Source organism: Pyxicephalus adspersus, chromosome 4 (assembly GCF_032062135.1).
Source record: "Pyxicephalus adspersus chromosome 4, UCB_Pads_2.0, whole genome shotgun sequence".
Taxonomy (NCBI): Eukaryota; Metazoa; Chordata; class Amphibia; order Anura; family Pyxicephalidae; genus Pyxicephalus; species Pyxicephalus adspersus.
Window position 1 is genome coordinate 88,532,168 of NC_092861.1, and position 11,443 is coordinate 88,543,610.

General features: G+C 35.5%; 1 pseudogene; it reads right to left on the reverse strand.

Annotated features, from left to right (window-relative positions):
- Window positions 1-11,357, reverse strand: part of LOC140329830 (pantetheinase-like) — a 24,015-nt pseudogene extending 12,658 nt beyond the window's left edge.
- Window positions 11,358-11,443: the final 86 nt, after the last annotated feature.

Sequence of the window (11,443 nt, forward strand, 5' to 3'; positions counted from 1 at the left end):
TCGGGTGAAAACACTCCACTCCCTTTAGAGAAGAAAACAAATTAAGGATATGGCTGACAAAAATCTAAACAAGTCAAAAAAAAATTCAAGTTTTATATATTTATATAAACATCCTTACAAAATAGTGGAAAAATGTATTTGTGAATGGATGGAAAATTACACTATGAAAGACTGTAGTTTTGTTAAAAATTTTTGTATTTTGCTAGTTTTGAGATCTTGACTCATTTTGACTTTACTGATTGATGTAGGAATACATATAGTAAATGAGCTTTGTTTATAGAGAATTAAAGTTTGAGTGAATACATATGTTTAATTATGTAAAAATAATTTGCCTTCATAAAGTATATTTGGATGTAAAGGGCAGCTTTCGCCTCTCCTCCTATCACAACAAAGCTATGGTGAGGGAACGATACTAAAGTTAAATACACACATCAGATGATTTTCATCTTAGATGAATCTAGCCAAAACATTATTTCAAGTGTCAATCTGAAATCTGTTTGTGGCTTCAGTGGTAATGTATGGTTAAGTGGTCAAGTATTAAAAGGTAAAGGGCTGTGGCACATTTATGAAACACCAGGAAACAATAAATGTGCACTGATCAAACGTGGCTGCAAATTATGTTTTTGCTTTGTTTTTTATTTACTAAAAGCTCATTTTGCAAATGCTTCCAAAAGCAGTGACAGGTAGTTTTAGTTTCAAGTTCATGGAGGTTGGGGCAGCAAACTGCAGCATCTGAAAAAAATGCAAATCAATGCTATACTGAAAAAAAAAAAGGTTACAAAGCAGACCAAATTTATTCAAATATTAACCTTTTTTCTCAAGTGGTACCGTGCAGCACCAGTGGGAAAATGTCCTTAATGTACCTGCACCTGCAACTACCGACATTATAAGTCTTAGTAAAAAGACCCAGCAGTTTTATACATGAGACTTATGGTGGGTCTTTAAAGTTAAAATTACACACTGTAGGTGGTAAAAAGAAGCATGGATAGAAGCCTAAATAGACTTGGGTGATATTACTAAAGAGATAACAAAATATCACACTAAAACTCTTCTCTTCCACCGCTTGTGCACTGTTTACAAGTGCTACTAAAAGCTGCTTCCAGTATAGTCTTGCAGTTTAGCGAGTGTGCAGTTTACAGCACTGAGACATGGAGAATCACATTTGCAGAACAGCAGCTTCTCTGATGAGTTTTGCACTCATTGCTAAGAAAAAAATTCCATTTTTCAGTTTGAACATTGTTCTGTAATTGTGAAAAGACTGTAACAGTGTGCAAAGAATTATGCATGTCATTGTGAATCAATGATCTAAACAAGAAGTACAACATTTTTACTGCTAGGCAGTTTTCTCAATTGAAATAAAAATTTATTTACAAAATGATCCTTTGTGGTCGACCACAAGAACTTGATGTATAAATCATTTGTTGAATAATCATTTTAAAAATTTGGCTTTGACAAATAAGTGTTTGATTGACATTCTGCAGATTATGCAGTGTTAAGAAGGAAGAGATGAATTTATATACATGAGTTGAAAAGTCTCTCACTTCACAAACTTAGCAAAGACTTCTGGCTAATATAATGCAGCTCCATAATGCTGTGTTAACCACTGACAGCACCTTGCAGAAGGTTATAACAAATTTGTAATCATTTGTAGACAATACAATTATCACGAACTGACACTAGATTATCTTTGAAATGCAATCTGCAGTTTATTAGGGCTAACATTCTGGTGTAGTATATATTTCTAGTATCCTTCAAAAAATAAAAAAAGACAGTATGTATTTTAACCTTCTGGTCTATCGCATATTGTGAAAAGACAAACAAAGCACATGGATGGAAAAAAAATCTGCCTGTCAGGTTGTTTTGCACTCCTCCACTCCACTTTGCCCTTATTGACCAGCCTGGACATCTGATTATGATGCATTACCATAGACTGATAAAAAAAAATCAGAACCCTACAGTTATCAGAGTCAACTTCATACCTTACACATTCAGAAACAGCCATAATAAAAAGAGATATCTGGTTACACCAACGTATTCTTGTTTCTTGTAGAGTTCACACAAAATAGAACTAACTTGTGGGTGAGGGGTTAAACTTTATGCCTACTACCCAAAATCTCCAAAACTGTTGTTATAAGAACTAAAATCAAAGAAGCTGGACTGATTGGAAGACAATGACTTGCTGTGTGATGGAATAAAAATGAATATGGGAACATGAATTTCATGTACTTCTGAGCAGAAGTGGAGATTCCAGTAGCACAGGGATTTAAGAGAAACTGTTTGATAAATTGAACTATGCTATTATCTGTATACTATGTTGACAAAGCAAATTGGAAGATCCCAGTATTGGCATCAATAGGAGGAAGTTTTCCTGACCTATTTACTTTAGGAGATTATTTATTTCTGCTTTGGGTGTGCCAATGACATTGGCAATGGTATCAGAACTATGGTATCACAACTAGGCGCAATCAGTGCCGAACTACCAAACAAATCTAGCCCATATGCCCTAGATTTTTAAGCATTGAGGTGAAAGCACCCCTCAAAATGCAGCCTTTGTATGGTAAATCCAAGGGTCTTTTCTATAAGCCAGTAGTTTAATAATGTATAGTGAAATACACCTGCATATGGAAACAATTTTAAAACAAGATGGAATGCAAAGGTATTATCTGAAAAGAAGCTACCTAAAGTAAGCCATCCATGCCTATCAAACAAGTACAGACAGAACCTGTGCTTGCATAATGTCTTGAATTTAGTTTAGGTTCATAAATAAATCTGACCTACATATTTAAATTCTGAAATCTGAATTTTTTTCAATAAAAGAAACAAGCCTCCCTCACATCCTCCTTTGTCTTTTCTGCTTCCTCTGTCTGCTAACAATGCCTGTGTAAACACATTGCTTTCAGTTTTGGAATGGAGTAGGAACTGAGTGCCTGGACTGTTCTGTTAGTTGGTCCTGCTCCAGAGGCTCACACACAGTAGTTAGTAGCAGACATTTTTATTCGGTGTTCATTCCTGTTGCCATTACATAAATCTATACATATGTGTATAACTACTTCCTCAACTCCCAACAACGAGATGCAATAATACAGTTGTACCAGTATCTCAGTAGTGAGATAGACAGCATATAACATATTGCTACATCCTTTCCCTTTTAAATGAAGGAACAATGAAATCTAACTAACAAAAATTTTTTTTTTCCTGGAGATGATGTCTGGTGCTCAAATTCCCACCTCTCCCTGAATTTTTGAACTCTTCAGATGTAAATTGAGCAGCGTTGTCAGAGAACACAATATCAGGAATGCCATACCTGGCAAAATCGGCTTTGAGTTTTCTAATTACTGTTTTTGCCCTTGTGTCCTGTAAGTAGTCTATCCCCCAAAAATTGAAAAAATAGTCCACAGTTACCAGTTATTCTTTGTCGTTCCATGTGAACAGATCAGTTCCTACTTTTGACCATGGTCTGTTTGGAATTGTATGTGGTTGCAATGTCTCTTTCGGTTGCTTATCATTGCATGATGCACATATTTCACACTGTGCTATAAAGTTTTTTATGTGGTCATTCATTCCAGGCCAATAAACATATTCTCGTGCACGATGTAGACCTTCTACACCTAAGTGAGTAGAGTGTAATCTTTCTATTATGTCTCTTCTGAGGGATACTGGTGTAACAGTCCTTTCTCCTTTGAAGATGATACCATACTGCACAGAGAGTTCATCTCTTATGTGAAAAAATGGAGAAACTTCCATAGGAGCATGATGCTTGTACTTTGGCCATCCCTTCAAGATGACACTCTTAAAGATCTGTAGATATCAAAGGCCAACAGTATGTCTGTCAGTGGCAGGCTGTCTGTGCTGTCTGTCAGCAAGGTCTGGGCTATTTCTCTGCCTTTTCCCCCAACTAAGTAATGTACAGCGCTACGTAATATGTTGGCGCTATATAAATCCTGTTTAATAATAATAATATTAACTAAGTAATAAAACAGCTTTACTTTCCTTTGCTCATCTCTGGGTGCCACTGTCAGATCCACATACAGAGTAAACTCTTCCTTCCAGTGTCTCCATGTCTGTGAGAGATTGGAAGAAGTGACATCCAGTCTCTGAGGGGGTTTCAGGCCAGTCCCCATAATGCAGTATGATAGGGAGTCTGTACTTACAGTCCCTGATTCTCTGTACAGTTCTAGTGTCACCCAATCTGATTTTATAGACAGCAGACTTGCAATTCAGAGGTCCTGTGCGCCGCTGCCATCATGTTCTGTTAGTTGGTCCTGCTCCAGATGCTCACACACAGTAGTTAGTAGCAGACATCTTTATTCGGTATTCATTCCTGCTGCCATTACATTAATCTTTCCATAAATATATATAAAACTACTTCCTCAACTCCCACCAACGAGATGCAACAATACAGTTGTACCAGTATCTCAGTAGTGAGATCCCTAGAGACCATACACAGCATATAACATATTGCTACATGGACAATGCAAGAGAGCAGGAGTAGGGTACACAGAACTTTTGTAACATGATTAACGTAAAATTAGAGGTGAGCCTTCCATTTTGTGAAAGTACGCCTGGCAATTTGACAGTCAAATATCAGGGGATAGAGTTTAGCAACAGGAATGCATTGGTCTTTACTTGGAAATCACAGAGCAAGACCTTGTATAAAGCCAGGTACCAGGACACAGGGTCCTCCAGTCACACAGGTCTGAAAACAATTGCAGGTACTTTGCCATTACCATTATTGTCTATTTATACACATTGTTGGACATTACATACTTTTTACTGATAGGCCAAACTGTAAGCCTCTAACCACACTGACTTGACTTTATTATGCTGGAGAAATCCTATTAACTCTTGTTCTCCTAACAACTACAAAAGTTTGAAAGTGAGGGAGACACAATTTACCCAACAAAGAGAGCAAAACATTACCTGATGGGCTTTTATCTTTCTCTACTCTATACAAAACCAACCAAAAAACACATTTTAACATTTGATTGTGTTAATAATAAAACTACAAACAATGAGTTATCTAATGATAAAAAATACTTAGAATTAAACTCTATATGCAGCTGTCATTAATAAACAGTTTGCCCACAAAATAAAACAAAGTAATCATATAGCAATACAAAAAAACTGCAATGTGCAATATTTGATTTTGTTACTAATGCCTGCATAGACATTTAATCAGCTGATCACATTTAGTAGGTGCCCTTGTTAGCTGCCCATGTGTGCTGCAATTCCTAATGCATTGGTACTATTCTAATGTTTTTTTTGCCATCTAGTGGCAAAGTTCTGAATGACTATTGTTATGTGTTTTGAATCACATCCAAATTTACTTGCACTCATATGATAATCCTAGATATGATCCAAATAAACTTGGGGATTCAGGAAGATTCCTGCATATGTGACTCTCTGCAGTGTCTCTTCAAACAATGGAAACTGGTGATCCACTAAAGACATTCACTAACTGACATTGTGACACCAGATGTCAGCATTTCAAGTTGTTAGGAGATATCAGATGGACCCTTTGATGGCCACTGTACTTTTTGTGAGCCGGTGAAGGCTCATCTAAGAAGGACCCTTGCATACTGAAGTCCAAAAAATAAGACATCAAACACACAATGTCACAAACCACTAAATTAGGCAAGGTTATGGAAATAATTGAAAGTTATAATGCAGTAGGAAACAGTAACATGAGTGGTTTGGCTGGGGATCTGCAGGACATCAGATGTCTGTAATACCAAATCATACCATTGTTTCAGGAAAACATAACCTCCTGCTTGCCATTAAAAGATCCTTTTGCTACCAGCATCCCAGGGTTAATTATCCTCACTCTGTAAAGTTACAAGCTTTACATACTATATATTAAATACCCAATACATTACACACATTGATACAACAGTTTACATTAGATTTGTATTTTCTTTCATTCATTATAATAAAATAAATATCAATAGACATACTATAGTCCTCCTTTAAACACCATACCTGTCATTCCCAAGCTGATGTTGTGTATATTGGATGACAGAAGGTTGGCTCCCATTGCCATTGCCCATGATGAATGAATCTGAATAGCGCTGTAGTGTGGCAATAAATTAAACCAAGCTGTAGTAAAAATAATAGTATCTACGTTGTGTTGAGTCACTAAGGCTACAGCTGGATAATAAAACAATATATCATAGCAAATAAACATTCCAAACTTTCCAAATGGTGTGTTAAAGGTACTGATTTCTGGTTCTTCTGGGGTATTGAACTGGGTTTCTCCAAAAAAGAGGTAATACTGCAAACAAATAAAAAAAAATAAAATTACAAAAGTAAAAGAGATTGACTAATAAAATACAATTCAGGGTTTGTTAAACCAATTGTGGAGACATTTTAACCTTTGTTTGCTCCTGCAAAGGAGTCCTCATTGCTATAACAGGTCATAGAAATTCCATGATAACACAAGGAGATTGTTTTTCATTAAATCTGGAGAAGTAATGGTCATATGAATATGAATATGAATTATAAATATATGTCAGGTGGTTCATGAGGAACATATCCTGCTGAATCTGATGATGATGATGAAGTGTGAAGGTCTTGTAAACACCCAGGATTCAACTTGAACAAAAGGTAAATGCAAACTCATCCATTTCTGTTGGTGGTCCCCTAAGGAGTTTATTGAGCACAATATATAATACTCACATGCTTGTATTGATTGATGTAAAGTAATGTATTTATTTTTAATTCAATAATATTTCTATCTAGCCAATCATTGGAAATATTCACACCTTTGGGGATCATTGCATGGAATCCATTCAACTGTAGGTTCAGGGATATCTTCAAGGTATGGAAACACTTCTTCTCGGTTCAAACTAAAACAGCATATAGCATATTCTGGAGTCACAATGATGTGTGCTCCCTGAAAATAAGACAATTATATAATAAAGCAACTTGTTAAAAACACATTTTGGAAATATATGTTTGATTAAAGCCCTATTAAAAAATAATTTAAATATAGTATATTTTTCGCAATAAGATAGCTGATTTCCATCAAAGCCCCCCCTCCCCCCAATAAAAAACAAGTGCTCTAGACTCAGTAAAGGCAACCCCTGTTCTTGTGTCTCCTCACACATGTTTGTGTTGCTAAAAGGGAAAGGGGTATGTTAGAACAGCTCTGTTACCAAGTGCTAACTACACAAAAATTAAAAAAAAACAACTCCTTTCCTCAATAATAAATTTAGTCTTCTAAATTGTTACAACCTGTTCCTTCAGCTGTAGCCACCAAGTGTCTCCATACCATGCAATAGATTTTTCCAATTCAAATTTATGAATTCAATGAAAGTGTAACAATCTGGTAAATGTTGCAGATTGCTGAATTTAAATTCACATTAACCCCTGTCTGGGTTTAAAAACATATTTTTCCACATATTCTTAAACTTAGACTAACAAGAAAACTGTGCTTTTTACAATGTTCCCACAGGTCCCTCTAACTTCCCCAACAGTTTCGGTAACAATACTAGGTTAAGGGGCAATACCAAAAAAAAAGTTTCTGACTATAATTTTTAATTACCAAAAAAAAGAAATGCTTGTTTTCAATTTGTGTTTTATTAGGTAAATATTCCCGCAGGACCCCCCCTAACATGCCCATATCGACGATATTATGTCTAGGTGCTTTGCAAGTAGCTTAGGAAGTACACGTGTGTGTGCTTATATTTGCATATTTTTCAAGTCTAAAAGAGGAAGGTATTTCTTGATTGCGTAACTTATTGTCTGAATGTCACAACCGCTTTAAGTCAATATTGTGAAATGAAAAATAAAGACATGACTGTTGGTGTGCCCAGCCTATATCACTGATACATTCAACAATTAACAGCAACATGAGCAGAGTGAAAAGATAGGACAGTGAATCCAGGAATGAGGGGAAGGGGATGGGTGGAAATGGGTGCCTAATTTCACCTTAGCACAACCAAGCTGTAATAGGGCTATACGAATTGTACAAACATTCTACCATATCCTTAACTTGGCACTGTCTGTCCGCTACAATTGGAAAATGTTAATGATGTTGAAAAGTGGATGACCTAGCATGAGTCAACTCAAACCACCTCTGGGGAGCCATTGAAAGGCTTTCTTTTTCTCCTATACCAAATCTCACGCAATGAGCAATCTAAACACAATTTTGAGCATTCCTTCTCTAGACTGTTGAGGAAGTCCTCAAAACATGTTCTCAAAATTCAAAACAATTCCATGCAATGATGCTCAAAAATTTTCTGAGAAGGACTGGCCAGGGGAGAAAAAACAGTGTTTGTCAGTGTGTGTGGTTAGTCCTTCTCAGGTCATCACTGAAAAATAGGTCCAGAGGCTTATTTCCATCACACACTGTGTGGTGGATTACAATCAGGTAGAAGAGGTAACTGTAGATGGTGGATTGTTGTGCCTCAACAAGGGATAGGGGCATGGAGCAGCAAAATGAGAGTGGAAGGGTGGGGGTTAGGAAAAGGAAATTGCTCAGCAGCAAATTTGGAGATGGAGATCTTTTAACAAAAATATTTTCTTTAATCCCTAGTGACGTTTTTTCTTTGTTTATATCATATGGTACATGTGCCATCCAGGTTAAAGCTAGGCTCTATTTCCAGAACCGCCAATAAAAGACTTAGACAATATAACTCCTGTACACACTGGAAAAGCCACCTTCACACAGGCACACATGGGAAAAGCAGTATTGCATGGTTGCTGGCACTTTAACTGCTGCTATAAAGACAGTCATTTATGCTATTATTTACGCTATTATTTACAATAATAAGTGGTTATTATTGTATGTAGGAGAATATGTATGTTTGGAGAAAGAATAGGATTCACCGGGTTGGGCTAAGAGTTGGAATAGAGGCAATGGGTTCTGATATTGATTTAGGTTGGAAACTGTATGCTGGAGAAACATTTTTGGATCTTTATCGACCCCCAAAGGTCTAAATGAAGACTTAAAACTTTGTAGTTTGAATAAGTCATTCTTTCTCAACACCAACACCAAATTTATTATATTATTATGCTTTTTTTCTTCGTTCTTATGTTTCGTTGTACAATATTTGTGGTTTTGGAATGATAACTTGTTTTTAGAGGTCCTTTATATTTTTTAATAATTGGATACATATACTTTAGGCAATTCTTTTTTCTTTCTGGGATTATATATATAGTATTTTTCAGATACAAATTTTCAATATTGCACATTTGTATAGTAAGTAAGTATTATTGCACATTATGTATATGTAAGTGGTGCCAGTTTAATGCCTTGAGAAAATGTTTGGTTTAGTCTGTAATAATTTGTATGTGTAAAGAAGCTGTCATCTAACAAGGGCTCTCTTACACAGCTGATAGCAGCAAGGATCCATCTACTAACAAACAGCCACAAATGGCAGACAAGAAAGAATATAGAGAAGAATTGCTTCAATGCAATATAGGTTTAGCTCAATACCTTGAGAGGTTTATGCAAACTTCTGGAATTTTTACAGCATTTTTATTGTTTAGCATGTCTTGGAAGCAAAGTACATGGATTTATCTGGAAGATAATCATTTGTATAGTGAAACTTGTTAATTTCAAAGTCCTTCACAAGTATCCTGCTCCATCTCAATCAGTTTAGAAATTCTGCATGTGCTATATCATCTGGTCATTATCTGTAGTCCATAAAGTATGGATACTTGGGCCCCTGTGTCTCAATAACAGATTTTGCTCATTGAGCTTCACTAGGATGCCATTTTACATGCTCAGGGCATTTTCTTTACATCTATATTAGGCCAAAAGGAGAAGCCTAAAGTCTAGTCTATTGGTTACTACAATAGCACATCCTCCCTCTTGTCATTTACCCTAAAGCAAAAGAACAACCAGGAAAAAAAAACATTCATATTACAAAGATCTTGCTTCATAGGAAAACTCACAATTTCAGCTTGAAATTGAAACATTTTGCTTTCAAACCTAGGACAGGGTTTTAGTCACCTCTACAGGGACTTATCTGAAGTTTTATTATCTTATTTAAAAAGCTTAAACATATTATGCATTGCCGTACAACAAATAGGGACTGCAGATCAAAAACCTGCTTTCATAACAAATGCAATAACACAGTGGGAGAAAAAGTTGATCATTCCTTAGGGGACTCATGTCTCAATTGTTCAATAACCTGAGTCCCCTTCTTTGTCTTCCCAATATACTATAAACTACAGGTACAAATTAATTAATATAATACTTTGCTTGTTCAAAATTACAAAATTATACTGATATATATATCTTGGAATCATTGTGATCCGAGAGATTTTCTAACCTCCACACTTCTAGACACAATTTTAGGTACCACATGGTCTAGAAATAGTAAAAGCAATTTGTTTTACATTATTCTACTGTAAATTGTATGTAGTGATAATCCTACACTTCTCTCCTCACCTTCCTTTTTTTCTTTCAACAGCCAGCTGATTAGTAAAATAAATTCTTCCAAACCCCTGTGTTTTTCAGATCCTTGTGTATCTTTGATTTGGTATAGAAGGTAAAACTGGTATATTCTTTAACTTGTACATATTTTATTCCTTGTGATGGGTACCCCAGGCTTTACAGGGTATTTGAAAAGCGTTATGATGCTTAAATGGTGGTGGAAAATGTTCTAATATTGTGCTTTATATTTTGGTAAAATAATTTTTAGACACATAAACACAGTAACCAGAATTTAAACGTAAGTCTTTGAAAATAGAAATGTCAATTTCTGTGAATTCAGTTTGGCTTTAAAATATACCTGTAATTGCCTGTAATTGGAGAAAACTTACTGAAGCCTACTTCAAAAAAGAGAGAGAAAAATAAAATCAGAGTAAAAAAAGAAGTCAATCCAAAGCAAAGTTACAGATCACTTGGTACAATGCCACAGAAGATGATGTTTTTGTATTCAATAATGATAACTTTTTAGCAATTAGTGTATAACCAACACATATAATTAAATTACCTTTTGTGCTGCTCTTACAACAGCTGTCTCCAAGATATCGATATTTCTGTTCATAAGAGACAAAGCTTCTTCTGGCGATACAGGAGCTTGATTGGGAACTGGAAAAAAGGGTACATGCTCGTAGACTGCTGCAAAGAATTTCTCCTTAGCATAACCAAAGTGTACACAGGATAACATATAAAATAAAAAATGAGGGAAAGTCATTTTTGAAGATCTGGTTGAAAGAACTAACCTCAGAATGATACTTTCAGGAAGCTGGGTTCAGAGATTTATACTGGATCGAGTTCAAGTATTAGCATAGAATAGAAGATACAATTATAAACTGCGCCAAATCTGCATGTCAATGAAGAGTTGTTGACTAATTACACAACAGTGGCTTAACCAGTTACAGGAATCTGTGTCAGGTATGTTAAAATAACATCATAAAAAAGTTTTGTGGCTTTAAAGCACAGCTTCATCATTAGAAGAAAGAAAAAAACTGAGTAGATATATTTTTT